General features: G+C 36.0%; 1 long non-coding RNA gene across 1 annotated transcript in view; it reads left to right on the forward strand.

The window, feature by feature from the left end:
- Positions 1–11,386, forward strand: part of LOC116423197 — a 90,007-nt gene extending 78,621 nt beyond the window's left edge. Inside the window, exon 3 of the long non-coding RNA XR_004233697.1 lies at positions 11,294–11,386. This is a non-coding gene — a long non-coding RNA (uncharacterized LOC116423197). The remainder of the gene's footprint in view (positions 1–11,293) is intronic.
- Positions 11,387–11,604: the final 218 nt, after the last annotated feature.

An 11,604-nucleotide genomic window follows, 5' to 3' on the forward strand; every position in this document is an offset into this window, starting at 1 on the left:
CAGAGAGGCATTGGTGAATTGACAATGAAATCCGCAGTTATTTCACTGGCTTTTTTTATTAAATAAACACAGCCTGAAATGGACCCAGCGGCCCTGAGGTAGTTGTCTCGGCTTGGATTACTAACTCAACACCCAGATCTCTCTCGGCCTGACTCCCACCTCCTCATTCTCCCCCTTAACATTTCCCTCCTTCCCCCACACTCCTCTTTTCACCCCCAACCTTAGCACTCTCCAGGTCCAAGTCACCATTTCTGTTTCTCCTTGTCAATTTTTCCCTTTTTCTCTGACCCTGCTTTTATAGCCTTTGGCTGCCAACACTTCTAGTTTCCCAGTCCTTGCCTTACATTAGGCTTTTCTGGCAACCAGTTCCTTATCCTCCCCCCACCCCAACTCCCTGTTTCCTGTTCCTGCTGGGTCTCCCTAACTACCACCTGCCCCAGACTTTCCCCTCCAACTAGACCCTTCAGGAAATCCTTCTCCCAATTGCTTCTCTGCTCCAAGTTCTCTGTATACCCCCGAGAGCCTCCCAAATTGAATGACTAGAGCCTCCTTTTCTGAGACCAGCCAGATGTTAGCCTGGTGTCTAGTAAACTTTGGGGGCAAGCAAGATCACAAACACTTCAGGGGTGTGTGTGTGTGTGTGTGTGTGTGTGTAGGTGGGGGAAGGAAGTGTCCTGGAAACTCATCTGAGTAGCCCTTATGGAAACTTGCCACAGGAACTAGCCTGGCCTGTTCTATGAACATTGTTCAAGAATTGCCTTCTATACATCTATTCAAGTCCCCTCAACTCTGTGAAACACCCAGGAAATATAATTCTTTCATTGTGAACCCCAACTCTTAAACACAGAGTGTCACAGATTGAGATCTGGAAAAAACTTTAGAGATGCTTCTAGTCTATATTTCTCATTTCTCAGGAAAAAAACAACAACAACTCTGAATCCCAGAAAGGTTTTATGGCTTGCCCAAAGTCATACAGGTAGTAGACTTAATTAACTAGCCAAGTAAATGATTAAGTATAATAATTAATTAATAGTGACAATAATATAGTAAAGAAGATGGAAGTTTGGACTTAGAACCAGGAGGGTCTTTCAAGTCCTGCCTCTGACATGCACAAGCTGTATAACCTTGGGTTAAATCAATTACTTCTCTTAGCATTCTTTTTTAAAAAAGTTTTCAATATTTATTTTTATAAGATTTTGATTACCATTTTTTCCCTCCTTCCCTTGATTCCCCCTCCCCAACACAACAAGCAATCTGATAGAGGTTATACATGTACACTTATATTAAGCACATTTCCACATTAGTCATGTTATGAAAGAAGAATCAGAACAAAAAGGGAAAACCATGAGAAACAAAAAGCAAAAAAAAAAAAAAAAAAAAGTAAAAATATTACTCTTTAATCTGCATTCAAACTCCATTGTTTTTTCTCTGGATAGCATTTCCCATAATTTCTTTTGGAATTGTCTTAGATCATTGCATTGCTTAGACAAGTTAAGTCTATCAAAGTTGATTATTGCATAATGTTACTGTTATTATACACAACTTTTTTCACTCACTCAACTCACTTCACTCAACATTAGTTCATGTAACTCTTTCCAAGGTTTTTTGAAATCCATCTGCTCATCATTTCTTATAGAACAATAGTATGCCATTACTAACCTTTTAGTATACTAGACCAAAGGTAGAGAAGTAGCCCACTAGAGGCATGGAGCCTACAATACTCCTAAATGAGCCCAAACCAAATTAAAATATAATTGGGAAATATTTAACAAAAATAAATACAAATATAATAAAATATAGATTAATAATAAAATGTGGTTTTCTCTGTAAATAGGAGTCCTGTAGGAATCCTTATGTATAGTTTAATGTTTCCATTTTTATTTGCATTTAACACTATTACTCTAAATTTTCTAAGACTATAAATTGAAGAAGGGGTGGAGCTTTGGTAGAGGGATTTTCCTCACCTGGGAGCTCTCTATACCATGTAATTACAAGTCTAGTCACTAGCCCCATTTATTAATTATATAAATACTTGATCCCTTGTTATTCTACTTTATTTGAGTTTGGTTTCTCTTTCTCTCTTATTCAAAATCCATCTCATATTCTGCCTTTCTTAGGCATGAGAGTTCAATTCTCCCATTCTCTATCTGTCCTAGTCAAGGAAGGAAGGAAGGAATTAAGCCCAACTGTGGCAGACATAATCTTATGTTGCCACGGAAATCCTAAATGATCTCTGTATTGTGAGAAATCATGGCTGTCCTTCCAGACATCGATTTAAAGGTTAGGTATATTTTATATCATACTTTCCTCATACCCCTTTTTTAGATTAATTGCCTATTGAGATAAAAATATATTTCTTTTCTCCTTTTTTCTCCTTTTATATATGGTAGAAGTGACAAAATTTAGAGGCATTAAAAAACCATGAAACTAAAGAAGTGACTGATACAAGGTCATATTGCTAGTTAAATGGTAGAGGCTAGATTAGGACCTGAATCAATGTTTATTAGCAATCAATCAATGAATTTTAAATAAGTTTTAATAGATGGTAACTAGGTGGCACCATAATGTCATCTATGACTAAGAGAGTCATCTTTGTGAGTCTAGCCTCATTCACTTATTAGCCTTGTGATCCTACATAGGTCACTTAACTCTTCACTTTAGTTTCTTCATCTATAAAGTGAGCTGGAAAAGGAAATGGCAAACTACTCTAGTATCTTTTAATGACTGAACAACAATAACAAAAGCTTTAATATTCTCTCCTTTATCTTGGCTCTGAACCTCAGATTCCTCAAACTATAAAATAGGAATAATGATATTTATAGTATTTATATCACAGGATTATCATAAGAATCAAAAGAAATAATTGATATGACAGTATTTGGCTAATCCAGGACCAAACTAATAATTTGTTGTTGTTGTTGTTGACAGAGGTTTATGGCACAACAATTAATAAAAATGGGAACCATTGCTTCCATTCCTTTTGACTGAAAATCACCATCTCTTTAGTTATTTCCCTTTAACTTTGACCTACACTCAGACCAACTACTATCTGGAACTTGCCCCTTCCATTGTGCCCTTTGGAACTTTTCCTCTGCATCATTAATAAGTTGGCTTTTGTACTAGATATCTTCCTCGTGTATTTTGTCTCTTCTCGTTTCATAAAATCTGGCTTTCTCCAAAAAATGTAATTTTACCCCTTATCCCCTCTTCAGTCTTAGTTGTTTCTTTTCTTATGCCCTGAAAATCCTAAAAAGTTCAGCCCAAGTGCTACCCTTCCTATAAGAGGGACACTTTTCAGATTCCCTCAGATGCTAGGAGTCCTCCACTCCTCAAATTATTTTGTATATAATTATGTGTGTAACTGTTATTTCCTCCCAATAAATGTTAGCACCTTGAGGGCAAGAGATTTAATTTTTTTGTGTGTTTTTTTGTGTAGAGTTCTACATAATGTGTGACATATCCGATCCTTTTCCTCTCTTTCTTTTTGAGATTTTTGGAAAATTTATCCCTCAATGTTTTCAAAATGGTATGGTAAAAATATTGATTTCTTCTGTGCAGACTTGTTTTGGCTATAGTTTCCCTTCCTGTTGTCATTTTTAGTGGTATATCTACTTCCCTTAGAGATTAAGGTATTAATATCATTGAAGTGTTTATTGCCACTATCAAAATAGTTATAGAAATACTGAGACATCTATTCCATTTTTGAACTATTTGTTGTCTTTCTTCTGATTCCAACTGTACATATTCTTGAGATATTGTGGCTTTGTTGGGATTCATGCTAAACTTTCTGGAGAATTGTATTTCTCTCTACTTCTCACTAATGTGTTATGAGATGCTGCTGCTTGTTATCATCCTCCATTCTCTATGTAACAAAGAAACTAACAATTATCAAAATAATCTCCCTAAAGTCTGACCATGTAATTCCCCTACTTCAAAAAAGTTCAATAGTTCTTTTTTCAATAGAAACTTTCAATTACTATTTTTAGGGACCCTAGCAATTCTTTAGCCTAAACACCCCACAATTTAGCTTTATCTTGCTTAAGCCTGATTTCACACTAGTTCTCAATAGAAAATGAGCCAGCCTTCAGGAAAGTGCACCACCTCTGACACAAACTGGCTTTGTAATTCAGGACATCAAAGGTTGCAGAGAAGGTACTTACCAAAAAGTTCTTGTACCCTATACCAATGAAATATGTACTGTTTCCTATGTGCCAAACACTTTACTATTACTATCTTGTTTGATCCTCACAACAACTCTGAAAGATTGTTGATATTATTGTCCTTATTTTATAGATTAGGAATCTGAGGCAAATAGGAGTTAAAGGATGACTCAGAATAACTTAACTAGGAAATGTCTGAGACTAGATTTTAACCAAGCTCTCTAGCCCAGCATTCTAGCTATCTATGAAATCACAGGTCTAGTCTCCCTCTTGTTTGATCTATCTGATCCATACTGTATGATCTGTTCTACTCCAAGATGCTAGTGCTGGTTTTTATCCTTTAATTAATTAGTCTTACATTTATTCAGGTACAATATAATAATTTATTTTTTCCATTGTGTCCCTAGCACTTAATATTGTGTTTCAAAAGAGCAGATACTTAATAAATGTTTCTTGAATTGAATTTATTGAATTTCATCAACATTGTAAGATTCTACAGTTTGTTCTGCCTCTGACTTCAAGCTTCTTTAGAAGTATCAGAATTTTTTTTTTTTGTATCCTTAGAATCTAGCTTTTGACTTGCCATTTAAAAATTTACCATATAAGGTGAGAAGAATACAAAGGGGATTTTGCTTCCAATACCAAACCTTGGTCCTATGGAGTCAGTCATCTCTATTTTTTAAAAATCTTACTTGATTCTTATCACAATGGAAGGAATTCTATAATAAATATTTGCTTTACTGCATGTGACAGATAATTAATAAATTTTTTTTTGTTTAGTCTGGGGAACTTTCAATTAGGAAATTTCCTTTAGCAATATAGGTTAGCATCTCCTTTGCAATCTATAGTCTAATAGAATTGCATAGGACATTGAGAAGCTGTGACTTGCCCAGGGTCATACAGTCTGTATGTGTCACAGACCTGACTTGAACTGGGTTATTTCAGATTCCAAGGCTGTCTTTCTATTCACTATGTCAACTTATCTCTCAAGAAATATTTATTCAATTAAATTATCTGAGCTCAAGGTGATGTTCTCCTTTTTGGAGATAGTGAATTCTAAGTCAGATAGCCCAAGAGTAGCAACATAAAGCCCTAACCATTCCAATGAAGACAAAGAAAGAAGCCCTACCCTGATATCTAATTATCTCCTCAGCCTAAGGATGTTTGATCAGAAATATTTATTTTACTCCATAGAGTGTAAATCCCAGGGGTAGAGATAAGATCTGTATAGGAGAGAAGAAAAACAACTCAATACAAGAACAAGGAGGTTCCATCAAGATCTCTGGTGACTGGCTTAGGGCCACTTTCAATAGATATATACCCTAGCCTTGCCCAGAATTGGGAGAAAGGCCAGACTGATGTGCATTGCACCACAGGTAGCTATGTTTCCACCTGGATAATTCTGATTACAAGAAAAGAAAGTGAACTTTTAATAAGACTTTGTAAAAGGTTTTGTCAGTCAATGCACCAATTAATCAATCAATAAGCACTTATTAAGGATCTCTTATGTATTAGAAACCAACTCTGAATTGGGAAAATATATTAATCCTTCTCCTCAGTATCCAGCTTGGTGGCTAGTTAACTAAAATTAAATTAAATAAAGGAGTCTACAAAAGGCAACATCCGTGAGAAGCAGCAGAAACTATGATAAAATACTGGTCAAATTGGTCCAATGTCAGCTGATTGGCAACCTTATTGATAACTTATCCAACTCTATTGGACTGGTCACATTGTTTGAATGTCAAATGTACGCTTGCCAAAAAGATTATTTTATGGAGAACTCGCATAGGGTAAGTGCTTACAAGATGATCAGAAAAAAGTGATACGAGGACATTCTGAAGATCTCTCTTAAGAACTTATTGATGAAGCAGAACTAGAGATCATTACTGATCACAAAATAGAAAATTTCGATTATACCAAACTGAAAAGTTTTTGTACAAACAAAACTAATGCAGACAAGATTAGAAGGGAAGCAATAAACTGGGAAAATATTTTTACAGTCAAAGGTTCTGATAAAGGCCTCATTTCCAAAATATATAGAGAATTAACTCTAATTTATAAAAAATCAAGCCATTCTCCAATTGAAAAATGGTCAAAGGATATGAACAGACAATTCTCAGATGAAGAAATTGAAACTATTTCTAGTCATATGAAAAGATGCTCCAAGTCATTATTAATCAGAGAAATGCAAATTAAGACAACTCTAAGATACCACTACACACCTGTCAGATTGGCTAAGATGACAGGAAAAAATAATGATGATTGTTGGAGGGGATGCGGGAAAACTGGGACATTGATGCATTGTTGGTGGAGTTGTGAACGAATCCAACCATTTTGGAGAGTAGTTTGGAACTATGCTCAAAAAGTTATCAAACTGTGCATACCCTTTGATCCAGCAGTGTTACTACTGGGATTATATCCCAAAGAGATTATAAAGAAGGGAAAGGGACCTGTATGTGCACGAATGTTTGTGGCAGCCCTTTTTGTAGTGGCTAGAAACTGGAAACTGAATGGATGTCCATCAGTTGGAGAATGGCTGAATAAATTGTGGTATATGAAAATTATGGAATATTACTGTTCTGTAAGAAATGACCAACAGGATGATTTCAGAAAGGCCTGGAGAGACTTACACGAACTGATGCTGAGTGAAATGAGCAGGACCAGGAGATCATTATATACTTCAACAACAATACTATATGATGACCAGTTCTGATGGACCAGGCCATCCTCAGCAACGAGATCAACCAAATCATTTCTAATGGAGCAGTAATGAACTGAACTAGCTATGCCCAGAAAAAGAACTCTGGGAGATGACTAAAAACCTACATTGAATTCCCAATCCCTATATTTATGCACACCTGCATTTTTGATTTCCTTCACAAGCTAATTGTACAATAATTCAGAGTCTGATTCTTTTTGTACAGCAAAATAATGTTTTGGTCATGTATACTTATTGTGTATCTAAGTTATATTTTAATATATTTAACATCTACTGGTCATCCTGCCATCTAGGGGAGGGGGTGGGGGGGGTAAGAGGTGAAAAATTGGAACAAGAGGTTTGGCAATTGTTAATGCTGTAAAGTTACCCATGTATATATCCTGTAAATAAAAGGCTATTAAATTAAAAAAAAAAAAAAAGAACTTATTGATGTATGACACAGGAAACACTGACTGGTGTGCCCTCATCAAAGAAAGTTTTGGGCTGTATGAGCAAAGCAGAATTGAATTAGCTCAGAAGAAACTCAAGATAAGCAAAGCTAGAGTCCACCCCAAATGTTCATAGGGACCATTTGTGTCTGACCTGTGGCAGAGCACTCCGAGTTTGTTTTGGTCTGATCTGCTACAGCCAGACACCCTGTAACCCAACTTTAACATAGAGATGGCATTTTGATCCTCTTTGAGAACAACGGGTAACAACTATTCAATAATTCCATTGCCTATATTCACATGGCTCTTTTCAGTTTGCAAAATTTCAGAACTAAGTTATTTAACAGATATGGAAAGGAAAGCTATTTATTGATAGAGAAGAAGTGAGTCTTGGACTACAATTTTCTCACCTCCTAAACCAGAACCTCAGACAGGATTTGACAGACTTCCTGCCATTAGATACAAAGTCCTCATCTTTACAACCAGAACCTGGAGACCAAGTCCCTGCAGTACCAAAGTTCTAGACATCAGGCTTTTCACCTCCAGGATCAGGGCTTCAGATACCAGGCCTTAAATTTTCAACATCAGAACCTGGGACTCTTATGACCAGGCTTCTTGGGACTCCAGGTCTCTCACCTTCTGGAGGCAATTGTAGGATACTCTGGGACCAGAGTTTGAGATGATAGACCTCTAATATCCAGGGCTTGAGTTTGGGACACCCAGTCTTTTATTAGAACTGGAGACCAAGACCCCAGGTTCCTTACTTCCAAGACCAAAGCCCCAGATACCAGGTCCTTTGCCTCTAGGATTATTTGGGTTAGAACCTCCCACCTCTGGAACAAAACTTCAGAAACCAAGCCCTCAGTTCCAGGACCCTGCTTAGCCAGGGCCTCACATTATATCTCTTATTCTCAATACCTGATTTATAAGTAGAGTTTCTGTCACCAGGACCTATCTCCTTCTTCCTTAGTATTTCAGAGAGAATAAATGATGTCTCCTGCTATCATAGAACCTTTAAGAGTAGGGCTCCATTCAAATGATGTTCCATCCCCATCATGAATTGAATAAATTCCCTTATCTTCCTCTCCAAGATTAAAAAGAATGGCTAGATACCTAGGTAAAAACTCCCTTCCCTTATCACACTCTATTCTGTTGTCCCCAAATATGTTAATTCTATTCTTACCAAGTCCCTCTGTCCTTTCTTCCACTGTGGAAGCCCTATTAGAGAATTAATAAATTTCCTTTCATCTTAGACCTTTTCCTTTTTCAGTCCTTCAATTTTCTTGTACTTTGGGGAATCTGATTCCCTACAGAAGACACTTAAAGCTTGGCGATCCTCTCCAGTTCTGAACATGCTTTTTCTTGTGGTCTCCTTTGCATTGGCCCCAAAGGACAATTAGGCATATTCTTTGTTACTCATTACCACTTCTAGGTCTTCTGCTTCCATCACTTAGCAATCTCTTTGAGTTTCACACCAATCTGACCTATAATCTTATCTTGATCCTGAAGGCAGTTATCTTTGGGGCCCCAGGCCAATCAACCAACAAATATATTTTATAGAAGGTTTGCTATGTGCCAGGCATGTCTCTAGATGCTGAGGATAAAAAGATACTAAATGAAATAATCTCTGCTCTTGAGAAGCTTATAGTTTATTGAAAAATCTATACACACATATAGAAATATATATATATATATATACATATTGTCTCCTTTTAAAAAATTTGTATTTCTGCTACACATAAGTTTTACATAATTTTTTCATTATTCATTCAATCTTTTTTAAAGGGAATTATTTAAAAGGGGTTTCAAATTTGAATTTAAATACCCCAAATGATCATTTCCATATACATAGCAGAACACACAAAAAAATTGTATATGAAACTGTTTGCTTCAGTTTCCTCATTTGTAAAATGAGCTGGAGAGGGAAATGACAAACTATTCCACTATCCCTTATCAAGAAAACTCCAAATGGGGTCACAAAGAATCAAATATTATTAAACAACAAAAATATGAAACTGTGAATCTCTATTTTATACCACTTTATTTATTTATTTATTTTGGCAAGTATTTATTGTTTATTCTCTACCAGACATTTTGCTAAGTGCAGGGGATAACAAGGAAGGCAAAAATATGACCATTTCCATTGAGGAAGACACATTCTAACGAGAGACATACAAATAATCAAGGATATATAAGATACATATTATACCACTTTAAAAAATAAATTCCACATGCTATTTTCAAGAATGTTCTGCTTATCTACATTTTCTTCTAATCTTCCTTCTGTCCATTAAAAAAATTAATGGATCTCCTAATTTTTTTCCATCATAATTAGTACCTGTTATTATTTCTGGTTAGAGTTAGAAAATATTTTTTAATTCCAATAAAGTCTTATTTGTAGAGTTGAGTTTCTTTTCAAACCGTTTTGGAGGACTTGTTCCCAATAAACCAAAAAGTAGGGTGTAGGTCTGAAGCATTGTATTTTCTTTTAACTTACTGAGATCATCTAAGTATCCCATGCAAATGAATGAATGAAAGAAAGGGTAAAGCCACGAGCTGAAACACAGTGGTGTGGTGATTTAAGTCAATCAAGTCAGTTCCCCACAAAAGAGGAAAACACCTGATCAGAGCTCAAACTGACTTATGAGTCAGTAACTTCTCAATTACTGTCCTTGAACTCTGAGGGGCAAGTGTTGCCAACCTAAGAGAGAGCGAGAGTATTATACTAAGTGTTTATACACTTACACATATGCAGTAGTGAGTTCGAGAGACAGACTTTGTTCAATTGTACTTGGCTTTTTGTGACCCCATTTGGGGTCTTCTTGGCAAAGATACCAGAGTAGTTTGCCATTCTCCAGTTCATGTTACACATAAGGGAACTGAGGCAAATATGGTTAAGTGACTTACCTACCATCACAAAGCTAGGGAGTATCCAAGGCCAGATTTGAACTCAGAAAGAAGAGACTTCTATCCACCAAGCCAATTAGCTGCTTATCAAGAGACAGATTAGCTCTGAACTTTCAGCTCTAATTAGCTGATTGACTGGTCTGTGTTTCAGAAATGTTTTTCCTCCTTGGAACAAGACTATGGGAGCTAAGAAATCTCTTTTATTCATCAACATACATTAATTAAGTTCCTACTGTGAGCCATGAACTGATGCTAAGTGTTAAAGACAGAAAGGGAAAAAAATTAAGTCTCTGGTATTCTATAAGCTTACATTTTACTAATTAAGAAACAACATGTGCATAACAAATATGTATTTACATATATACACATATGTGTATACACATATATTTTAAAATAAATGCAATATCCATTCTTTTTTTATTATAGCTTTTTATTTACAAGATATATGCATGGGTAATTTTTCAGCATTGACAATTGCAAAAACCTTTTGTTCCAACTTTTTCCCTCCTTCCCCTCACCACTTCCCCCAGATGGCAGGTTGACCAATGCATGTTAAATATGTTAAAGTATAAGTTAAATACAATATATGTATACATGTCTATATAGTTATTTTGCTGTATAAAAAGAGTCGGAATTTGAAATAATGTACAATATTAACCTGTGAAGGAAAAAAAAATAGAGGGATTAGGAATTCTATGTAGTGGTTCATAGTCATCTCCCAGAGTTCTTTCGCTGGGTGTAGCTGGTTTAATTCATTACTGCTCTAATCGATATCCACTCTTAAGGATAGAGAAGTACTTTGGGGATGTGGGTACTTCAAGATGAGCTTTATAGGAAAGTAGAGATTCTAATAGGCTTAAATGAACCAGGAGAGTGTTCTAGACACAAGGACTTGGATTAAAAAAAAAAAAAAGATGGAATGTTGTATCTGAGGGAGAGTCAGTAGGCAAATATAAAAAGCACCTTTTTCACAGTGAGAAAATTTGTTTTTTTCTTTTTTTAAAATCTGCATTTTATTCTATGAACTATACATTAAAGAGGAGGAGTGGGACTAATTTAACTTGCTTCTTGTTGAATAGAAGTAGCATCTCTAATGAAAATTACATGAAGCTGAGGAGCAGCAGGTGGCAGTAGTGAGAATTGCCTAGCAGGAGAGAGCAGCTGAGATATAATGTCTGAACGGGGCAGCTCAACAGAGAGGAGGGCATTACCAGTAAACAAGCGTGTCCCTGCATCATTGGAGGTAATAGTTCTTCCACACATGTTCCCTATGCTTGTGACCTCATATAGAATCCCTATGCCTCTCCTCTCTTACAACTGTGTAAATTTGTGAAATAGTGAGCCCCTATAGGTATGATTTGATTGCAACTTTTTCACTATGCTATTGCAT

This window comes from Sarcophilus harrisii, chromosome 4, assembly GCF_902635505.1.
Source record: "Sarcophilus harrisii chromosome 4, mSarHar1.11, whole genome shotgun sequence".
Lineage (NCBI taxonomy): Eukaryota > Metazoa > Chordata > Mammalia > Dasyuromorphia > Dasyuridae > Sarcophilus > Sarcophilus harrisii.